Source organism: Acomys russatus, chromosome 4 (genome assembly GCF_903995435.1).
Source record: "Acomys russatus chromosome 4, mAcoRus1.1, whole genome shotgun sequence".
Lineage (NCBI taxonomy): Eukaryota > Metazoa > Chordata > Mammalia > Rodentia > Muridae > Acomys > Acomys russatus.
Genome location: NC_067140.1, coordinates 56447544 through 56458156, shown reverse-complemented (window position 1 = coordinate 56458156; position 10613 = coordinate 56447544).

Here is a 10613-nt window from a genome sequence, read left to right as displayed (position 1 = left end):
CTTTTTAAGCCAAAACCATGTTCTCTGGTTCATGTATACAGCTGCCACATTGTGCAAATACAGTCTTCTCGTTCTCCAGAGCCAAGTGGGTGTGTCTAGAGGGGCATCTATTAATCAGGGGCAGAGTGAATGGACAATTGCATATATTACATATGTGGGTATATGCTCCCATGTGTGGTGGGCCTTTACAACTGCATGCCTTGTATATGTGGGTATATGTTCCCTTGTATGATGGGCCAGTGAGTACCTGTTCCTTCACATGGGATGGGCAAATGAGGTCAGGGTGGACCCCTTGGATTCCTGCATCTGATGACCTATATAGGTCCTTCTTCCTCTTTCTTGTTTCTCCTGATCCACCTGGGACTTTCCAAATATTGGGAGCCTCTCCAGGATGAGCAGATTTCCAAACTGTAAAGAGAATATCCATCCTGGTCAGGCTGTCTCCCTCGGATTTGCCTTTGACCTCACCTTCCTTAACCGGCCACCAAAGACTGTGTACTAGCTGAGCTGCTATACTCAGTGGACCCTTGCTCACACATGTGCGCACATGTATGCTCTGAGACCAAATTCCTCTCTCCGTTGGGATGCCGAGTGTTTCTGGGAGTGTCACCCGCCTTAACTTTGGGAAGAAGGCCCTAGTTCTGTCTCTGCCTGCAATAGTCAAAGCCCCATCTGTGTGCCCTGTCCAGTGTGCCCTGGCCTCCTGCTGAGATGAGAGTGAAGTGGGGTGGGCGTGGAGGGGGCTGCCTGCATGCAGGACCAGTGCTTTGGGCAGACCTGCAGTAAAGCTGCCTGGATCCTTCCCCTCCCCTCTCGCTATTGCTGCCAGTCTCTGGCCACCACCTAGGCACTCCTTGGCTTCAGTAATTGGAGGTTCAGTTGGAAGGTCATGTTGTGACCACTGTCACCACACTACTTGTCTGCTGTTGTTACCGACTTGTTTTTTAGACTGTCACAATTGTTAGGACTTAGCACTCACTGAGTGCTCAGCTAGAATCTTTATTCTGTCTTCAAGCTTCTGGAATCACGCTGGGCTCTGGCTCCCATCAGAGGGAATGGCCTTTTGTCTGCTTAGCACTGAGAGAGGACCCTTGGCTGGGTTGGTGGGTCTTCTGTGCTTTTCTTAGCCTTTGTCTCAAAGTGGGGTCTGCACACTGGATCCACTGGAAGCTGCAACAGTGCTGACGGCCAGGTCTGTTTCAGGCCATATTCATCTTCCCAACCTTGTGCCCCCTGGGACTCTTAGTAAGGCTTCCACAATAAGGCTGGGGACAACCGTGCCTGGCCTTCGTCTGGCACAGGGTGACCTGACCTACTTTTCTTTCCTCTGTTACCTTATTTTCCTCCTTGGTTCCTTAAACACTTCAGGGGGTTTCCTGGGAGCATATCAGGGTCTCAGGGTCCATAAAAGCTCACTCTTTCCCATCACATGCTGTCTCTACTTCTTCATTGACCTGAATCAATTACAGGGCTTTCCCCCCTTGAGACAAGGATTTTTATCTTGTTTCGGTTTTGTTGCTGTTATTGTTGTTGTTGTTTTAGCTTTACTTACATTGACTGTCATTGAGTGCTGGGATTACATACCCAGCCACAACTCATCTTTTTGGGTGAAAGGCAGTTCTGTGCTCTGAAATGTAACTCTTCTGACCACTTTGCTTTTTATTCCCCCCCACCCCACCCCGAGCACATGTGGAAACCAGAGGACGACCTGCAGGACTCGGTTCTCTTAATTCACGCTGTGAGTTCCAGCAATTAAGATGAAGTATTCACCCTGCAGGTGTACAAGCAGGAAGAGCACTGTATACATAATAATAAATAAGTAAATCTTTTTTAAAATATGAAGTCTTCAGGCTTAGTGGCAGGCACCTTTACTCACAGAGCTGTCTCACCAGTCCACAATCCAGCTGGGTTTTTTGTTTTGTTTTTCTTCTTTCTCTCTTTCTTTTCTTTTCTTTTTTCTTTTTCTTTTCTCTTTTATTCTGTTTTTTTTTTTTTTTTTTTTTTTGACAGGGTTTCTCTGTGTAGCCCTGGCTGTGTAGACCAGGCTGGCCTTGAACTCACAGAGATCCACCTACCTCTGCCTCCCAAGTGCTGGAATTAAAGATGTACACCACCATGCCTGGCTCCCAGAATCCAGTTTTAAGAATTGTGTGACTCTGTTTTCCTAGATTGTAATCTTAATTAGCCCCTCACCCCCACCAAAAAAAGTGTAGTATTCTTTTTTTCTCCTCCTAATTGATGTTACTTTCAGGGCTTGGGTGGGGTGATAGTCTAGAATCTACCTGAGTTCTCCTGGATTGCTTTGGCTCTTGTTCATAACAAAACACCCAAGGGAAGTTGGCCAGGGCAGGTGTGACACTCCTGAGATGTGCTCCTATTTCATAAGCTAAAGCTCACGTACCTGCTGTACTACTCCCAAAACAAAGTCATGGCTGGGGAATGTTTGCTTGAACTTTTCCCTGACCCCTTTTCTGTGAAATTCCAGAAGTGGTGGTTTGGATCAAACATCTCCGGCTCTCCATCGCCTGCTGTGTAGCACTCTGGGTTCTAAAACACCATCATGAAAAGGGAGCATGCCCCAGGGAAGAGGCCCCAGAGGTGGGAACCAGACCTGTTTGTACTGCCCTGACTCTTGGTAGGGCACACTGTAGACAACATTTGTCACGTGAGTGGCTGGTATGGCTGGGTGAAATCCTCTCTTTTGCTTTGATGGGAACTTACCAGTCGCTCCAGAACGAAGGAGGAGCCAGTGATCTTTTCTGCTTGGTTCTGAGCAGTCGCCGACAGGAAGGTTTCCTCCCATCTGCCGATAGCATGAATCACCAATTCCTCATGGGGCAAGCACACAGATCCACCCCTGCCTTGATCATGACATGATGATCAGTGTTCTGTGTGTCACGTCTGCCTCGCATCACACTTCCTGCCACCTGCCCCATAGCTTCAGGGCTTTTCACCAAGAATTGAGACTTAGTGGGACACTGACCCCTGTCCTCTCCACCAGCTGCTTCCACTCCTCCATGACACTGTCAGTGAGTGGTATTCTGGGGAAAGGTAAGAAGTGCCTTCCTAGAGTTAAAATGGCCAGGGAAGAGTTGACCCCCAAATGAAAAACTCAGGACCAGATCTCCTTCAATTAAGGCTTAATCCAGCTCTGGTGCCTGCTGGGTTTTTAAAGAGAGACTATATTGGGTCAGAACATTATTCTGAGGGCCTAGGGGGGAACTTCTTCAACCAAGTCCTGCTTGCATTCTTCAATTTCAAATATGGACATAAAGTTACCTGCCCTAGAAGACTGGGGGATGAATAAAAATGTTTTTCATATGAAGGGCTCCTGACAGTGTGACAAAAGGCTGTGTTCTGTAGAGCCTGAATTTTCCACAAATTGATAAAAAGTTAGGTATGAATGTGAATACTAACTTAGAATTTAAAAAAAATTTTTTTTGGCTTATTTTGTTTTTGGTTTTTTGAGATAGGGTTTCTCTGTGTCCTGTAGAATTTTAAAATATAAAAAACAATTACAAGATTTAGCTAGGTATAGGGCCACGCATCTGTAAACTCAGGTGACTGAGGCAGAAGGATCATGAATTTGAGGTCAAAACTTGGGAATCATAGCAAACCCCCATAAAGATACTTTTAAGGCTGACTAATGCCTCAGCAGCAATGAACCCCATCCTGATGCTGTTACTGATTACCTGCCGTGAGTCACACATCACTTTGCACAGTTTGGTTGCAGGCTCCATGACAACCTTCTCATTCATCACCATCTTTACTCCAAATAAGCAGCAATCTAGCCTAGTCTGGCTGACTAAGACTCTAAGGACGATAAGTAGCTAATAAAACATGTGGTGGCACATGCCTTTAATCCCAGCACTGGGAGACAGATGAGATGAGCTGAAGGCCAGCCTCATCTGTATTGGAAGTTCCCCCCACCCAAAACATTCAGAGCTACATAGTGAGACCCAAAACCTTAAACAGACAGACAAACAAAAAAGAAAAGAAAGAAAAGAAAAATTTTATCACTATTATTTATTATATTAGTGTTAATGGTGGTATTAGTATTTAGCTTCTTAAAAGGCATTTTAAGAGCTCATGTTTCCCATGCTGGATTTGAAGTAGCAGCTATCCTCCTGCCTCACACTACCAAGTACTAAGATTACAGACAAATATACATTATCATACCCAATTTACATCCTATTTCTTGAATTCTCTGTCTAAGAAGTGGGGAAAACAACATAACCATTGCCTTATAGAAAGCACCGCTGAGTCGACTGTAATGGGCATACTTGTAATCCCAGCACTTGAAGGGTTCAGAGTTCAAAACCAGCTTCAGCTACAAAACGAATTCAAGGCCAGCCTGAAGGACTACCTGAGTCCCTGTCTCAAAATATCCCCCTCAAAAATACAAAACAAATAAACAAAAACTGAACAAACCAAATGCACCTTTCAAATTGGGACTTCTTCACCCCTCCCCCCCCCAAAAAAAACAAGGTTTCTCTATGTAGCCTTGGCTGTCCTGGATTCACTTTGTAGACCAGGCTGGCCTAGAACTCACAGAGATCTGCCTGCCTCTGCCTCTCTGAGTGTTGGGATTACAAGTGTGAGCCACTGCGCCCAGCTCCAGTTGGGACTCCTGCTTTAATTAGGTGTCAGTTAAACACAATCTTCAGCACATCATTTTCTGTTTCTAGTGAGGGGCCTTTCAGTCTGTATGCTCCATGTATTTGAGACCTTTCTTCTGCCCAAGTCTTCTGGTAACAAAGGGCACGCCTACAACTCAGTTCAACCTCTGGCCTTTGCTCTTTGTAGCACAATGCCAGATGAGTTGGCACAGCAGGTGGTAGGTATCTACAGAACTGACTGCCAACCTCATCAACGCAGTCCTGCAAACCCAAAGTAAGGGAAGTCTCACTCCACTTCTCCTTAGCCAGATCCTAAGCATACCTCCCTCATAGCCACCTGCTAATGGAGGAAGAGGAAAGGGAAGACAGAAGTCCTCCCCTCTTCTGCATAATGTTGCTTACTTTGGCAAATTAACATGTATACATTGGTAATATTTGGTCAAATTGACCACAAAAGAGGAAATCTCAACTGAGAAAACGCCTCCATCAGATTGCCCCATTGACATGTCTGTGGGACATTTTCTTGATTTAATAGTTCGTGTGAGAGAGCCCAGCTCACCGTCGGTGGTGCCAACCCTGCGCAGGTGGTCCCGGGTCATATGAGAAAGCAAACTGAGCAACTCATGAGGAGAAAGCGAGTAAGTGTCAACTCCTCCATTGTTTCTGCTTCAGTGCTGCCCCCACTTCCCTTCAAGATGGACTGTGAGCTTTAAGATTAAATAAACTCTTTCCAAGTTGCTTTCTGGTCATAGTGTTTTTTATTGCAGCAACAAAAAGCAAACAAGGACTATACCTGATCTCAAGAACACGTTGCTCAGGCCTGGCAGTGGTGGTGCATGCCTTTAATCCCAGCATTTGGGAGGCAGAGGCAGGCAGATCTCTGTGAGTTTGAGGGCAGCCTGGTCTACAAAGTGAGTCCAGGACAGCCAAGGTTAACACAGGGAGACCCTGCCTTGAAAAACCAAAAAAAAAAAAAAAAAAAAAAAAAAAAAAAAAAAAAAAAAAGAACATGTTGCTCAGGTCTTGGGAGGGATAAGCTTGAAGACAAGCTTAAATGACATCAATGTCTCAACCACCATCTATGCCCAGCCAGGCATGTTGTTTACAAAAGCACTGGAAAAGTGCAGTGTTATCATTGGCTCTTTTTCTGAGAGGTTTTGAAACCTCTTGTGGTCAGCAGCCCCAACTTCGTCTCCTCCCAGGTTCTGGTCCAGCAGGAAAGACAAAGTGTCCCTTAGAATTCTATGCCCCCAGAAATTGCTCACACCAGCCTGGGTTATAAGTTCAATGAACCAAACACCAAGGTCAGGGCAGTTCCACTAACTAGACAGTGTTGGGCCACGTGTTGCGTTCTGTTTTTAAAAATATCTTATTTATTAATTTTATGTGTATGCATGTACATGCCTGAATGTACACATGTGTACTACACGCATGCTGGAGACTGAAGAAGTCAGAAGAAGCATTGGGTCCCCTGGAGCTGGGAGTCATAGGCAGTTGTGAGCTTCCTAATTGGGTTCTTGGAATACAACATGGGTCCTCTGGGAGAACCGGACTTGCCCTGAACAGTTGAGCCATCTCTCTAGCCTACACATGCAATGTTCTTGAGGCTGGAGATGGATTCATCACCTCTCAAACTGTGGGGCAGAGTAAAGGGGAAGGGCTGTTTGCTGAGAGGACACTGGGGAAAACTTAAGCCGCTGTGAACGTTGAGTGCAAAAAATAATCCTCACTGTTCAGTTGCACAGGGCAGACTTGGAGACAGCGAAGTGAAGGAAGGAAGGGAACACAGCGATGGAGAAACATGATGGAGTAGGAAAGACGGGCGCCGAAAATCTCCCTCAGCTTGGCAGCTTGGGTTAGGATTGCTCCTCATGTCCCTCCACTGAGCAGCCCACTGTCTTAGGTGAAGATGAGTGTAGTGAGAATGTTGGTTTCTTTAAAAACATAGAAATGTTATGTGAGTGGGTTTTTGTTTTAATCCCAGATATGGGATCTGGGTCTGCTTCAGATTGTATACAGCTGCTAACTATGATTGGTCTTGTGTTCTGGGAGGGGTGTGTTTCTGCCAGCTGTGAATCGTTTACATTTAGCGTTCTGGAGACCCTTCTGAGGGTATATAAATGCCAGAGCCCCGAGAGGCTCAGCGGCTGCTGCTGCTGCCCTCACCACCATTACTGCCACCGCCACTGCCACCGCCACTGGTTGCTGTTTGCTCGATTGCTGGTTGTAGATATCCTGACAACAATAATTAAACTTGCTCCAAGGAACTCAAAACCCCCTTTCCTCTCCAACCTTCTTTCTCTCCTACCGAGTGTTATGGGCTTGGAAGGGATGGGGTGTTGTGGGGAGGTAGGAAAAAGAACCCAATAAAGCAGCCAAAAGTCCAGCTGCACATGTGGCCGTAGCTCAACCCAGCTGTGCCTACCAGCCCCACTTCAGGAACCACCACTTCCAGACCTCTGTTTGTTGTCTGTCTTCCTGTTCTGATTGGTCCTTCTGGGCTGATTTCCCACATATAGCTCCTTATTCACTGTCCATGAAGGGTCTTTGTGGAGTGAGCTATAGGGCTTGGCATCTCAACCAAGTCAAATCCCAGCCTTCTCTAGGTAATTCTTTGGAAACTGTCATGGATAAGTGCTAAATCCTAAACACTTCCTGTCACTGTTCAGAAGGTCTTGGGCCTGCTGGGAGTCTGCAGCAGTTTTAGCTTTCTTACTATTGGGAAGTTTCTCCTCTCTCTCTCTTTCTCTTTCTCTCTCTTTTTCTCTTTAATTTTCTTTTTCGCTGTTGTTGGCTTTTGTTTTTTGAGACAGGGTTTCTCTGTGTAGCTCTAATAAAGGAACCAACCCCTGCTCCTTAAGGACCCCCATTAAGGCCAAAGCATGTAAATTTCTAGAGGGTCCAGCTTTACTCAAGGACAGCCAGTTTGTATTACAGTTTATGTTTTAAAATTTCCACTACCCCTCCCCAACTAAGGAAGTCCCAATGCTAGTCTATTAACCAATCAAGTTTCTCTGCTAAGTTCTGCTTCTGTAAAAAGTATAAAAAGCCCATGCTTCTGCTCCTCGGGGTGGGGTGGGGGGGTGGTGGTGTCTGCAGCTTGAAAGATTTGACAGACCTCGACGCATGGGCTCAATAAATTCCTGTGTGTTTTGCATTGACATCAGACTCCGCCTCTCACTAGGGACTCCAGGAATAGACCAGAGATCTCTCTGGAGGTCTCAGTCTTGCACTGGCTGTCCTGGAACTTATTTTATAGACCAGGCTGGCCAAACTCGCAGAGATCCACCTGCTTCACCCTCCAAAGTGCTGCGATTAAAGGCGTGCACCTACCATTTCTTATGCCTTTTTCTTCCTCCTCCACCACAATCCCCTCCAACAGCTCAACACCAGGTAGGAGAGAAAGGTTAGGAGGAAAAGGGCTTTGTTCTCTTTAGCTACTTCCTGCTGGTTAGGGTTGTTGGGCTCCTTGGGGCAAGACCAATCTTTGTGTCAGCATATTTCTAACTTCTTCTTGTCAAACTGCATCAGCAGCAACCTTCTTTCTCGGACACCGCCCCCTTCTCCTCCTTCACCAGTATTTCTCCTGGCTCTGGCATTTATTCCCTCTCCAGAGTCCTGAGAGCTAAACTATCTGCAGCTGGCACACAGCCCCTCTCAGAGCCCCCACGAGGCAAACAGTCTGCTGCTGTGGACAGTCTGAATCAGCCCCATATCCCACACCTGGGACTAAAACAAGACCATGTTTACAAGAACATAACTGAGACACCAAAACTTTCCACTACAATGCCTAGCTTCCCTTTTGATTTTTGAGATGGGTCTCACTATGTAATCCTGGTTGGTCTGGACTTTATTATGAAGATCAAGCTGGCCTTGAATCTAAAGCCTCCCTGCCTCTCTGTGCTGCCACCACACCCAGTTTGCTTTCCTATCTGATATTATACTTTGTGAAAGTTAGAAATATTTCTTACTTGATCATTTTTCACTTGTTCATAAACCATTCTCAATTTTCTACTTTGGCTGACTCAGTAAAACACACACATACACCACCACCACCACCACCATCACCACAAATGTTTATTGGGGAGGGGGCATCAGTCCTTCTTGGCTGCTGCCTTCCTCTTGGCTGCCAGCACATTGCTAAGCTCTTCCCACTTCCTCTTGGCTCAGACATGCATGCCCACCCTCTTCTTGAACTTGATCGAGAGCTTATCCTTGGATATCTTGAGCAGCTTCATAGTGTGCCACTCATAGGGCCTGAAGCCGCACACTTCTGTGATCATATCCTGCACGAACTTGGTGTGCTTGGTGCAGCACCTTGGCTTGCTTGCTGATGTTCTCTGCTACTTGTGGCCCTTGTTGAGGCCCAGGGCCAGGAGGGTAGTGCAGGGCCATGGCCGCTATGGCTGCTGCTCTCTAATGGAGGCTGCGACACACACACACACACCACACACACACACACACACACACACACACACACACACATGACAGAGTCTCAATGTGTATCCCTGGCAGTTCTGTAACTTACTCTGTAGACCAGGGTGGCCTGCTTCTGCTCCCAAGTGCTGGGATTAAAGGCATGCACCACCACCACTCCTCAAAGATTAGGTATATGGGTGTTTTTTCTGTCTGTACATTTGAACACCACAAGAAAGCATTGGATTCCATGGAACTATAGTTATAGATGGTTGTGAGCCACCGTGTGCTTTCTGGGAACTGAACTTAGGACCTGCGGAAGAGCAGCCAGTGTTCTTAACCACTGAGCCATCCCTCTAGCTGATAGTTGTTGTTTTTGTTTTTTAATATGTTAACATTAGTTCAGTTTCATTTGTTAGTTCATTCCTTCCACCATGTGGGTTCTGATGATCAAATTCAAGTTGTCAGGCTTGGTGGCAAGAGCCTGTACCATCTCACTAGCCCTTTATTCTTTAATGTATGATGAGCTGACACTCAGGTTATTTTAGAAGACTACTTCGTGTTGCATGCACACTAAGCATTTCTGAAGCTTTGGTCTAGAGTGTTTACGACCTGAGAGTTTTCTGACTATGAGTTCTGCCATTTGCTTCTGCTAGAAGCCCTCTGGAGAGGTAGCACAATGGACGCCTGTAGGACAAGCATAGGACCAATGTTTTGATCGCCAGCACTCACATAAAATCTGTGTCCATGGTAGAGGAGATGCTGAGGCAGTGCATGCTTGGTTCAGAGGACCAGAGTTTGGTTCCCAGCACCCAACATCAGACAACGCACAACTGCCCTGTAACTCTAGCTCAAGGGGATCTGACACACTACCCTGGCCTCTGAGGTCTCCTACATATCCGTAGCAAACATGTACACAGACACACATATGCACAAAACTAAAGCCAAAAACAAATCTTAAAAGAAAAAATACTGTGTTCAGTGAATAACGTGGGAATAATCAAAACACCTGACATCAACCTTAGGCCTGCACATGTGCATGCACAGGTACACACGTGCATTGCACACCATACGTATATCCACACCAAGGAAGGAAGGAAAGAAAAGCCCCTTCCCCTGACTCCTAGGATCTGCTGAAGCAGACTGTGAGCAGGAGTGGAGGTAAGGGGCTGAGAGCATTTCATCCAGATGCCCCTCCACTGCCTTTCACTTTAGAACCTAAACTCCTTGCTTCATGGAGCACTAAGGGGGCCCATCTCTTGTCTGAGCTCAGGAGCTGCAAGCTTCTGTCCCAGGGATGGCTTGACTCGGATGGCATTGACCTCCCTTTGCCTCAGTGAAACCAACTTCTGCCCACTGTCTGTCTATCCTTCCTGGCTGTCCTTGGTGCCTCTCTCTCTTAGAACCTCAGCTCTAGTTAAGGATGCTCCACCTGTGAGGCCTGGTGTTTTTGCAGAGGTTTCTAGAGTTGCTAGCTAAGCAGATTTTTGAGGAAGATGAGAGGTACGATGTGACTGTCACCTGGGGGTGGAGTCATCTGTTTATAGAACCACCGTTCTCCAAGGATGGATGGAGTCA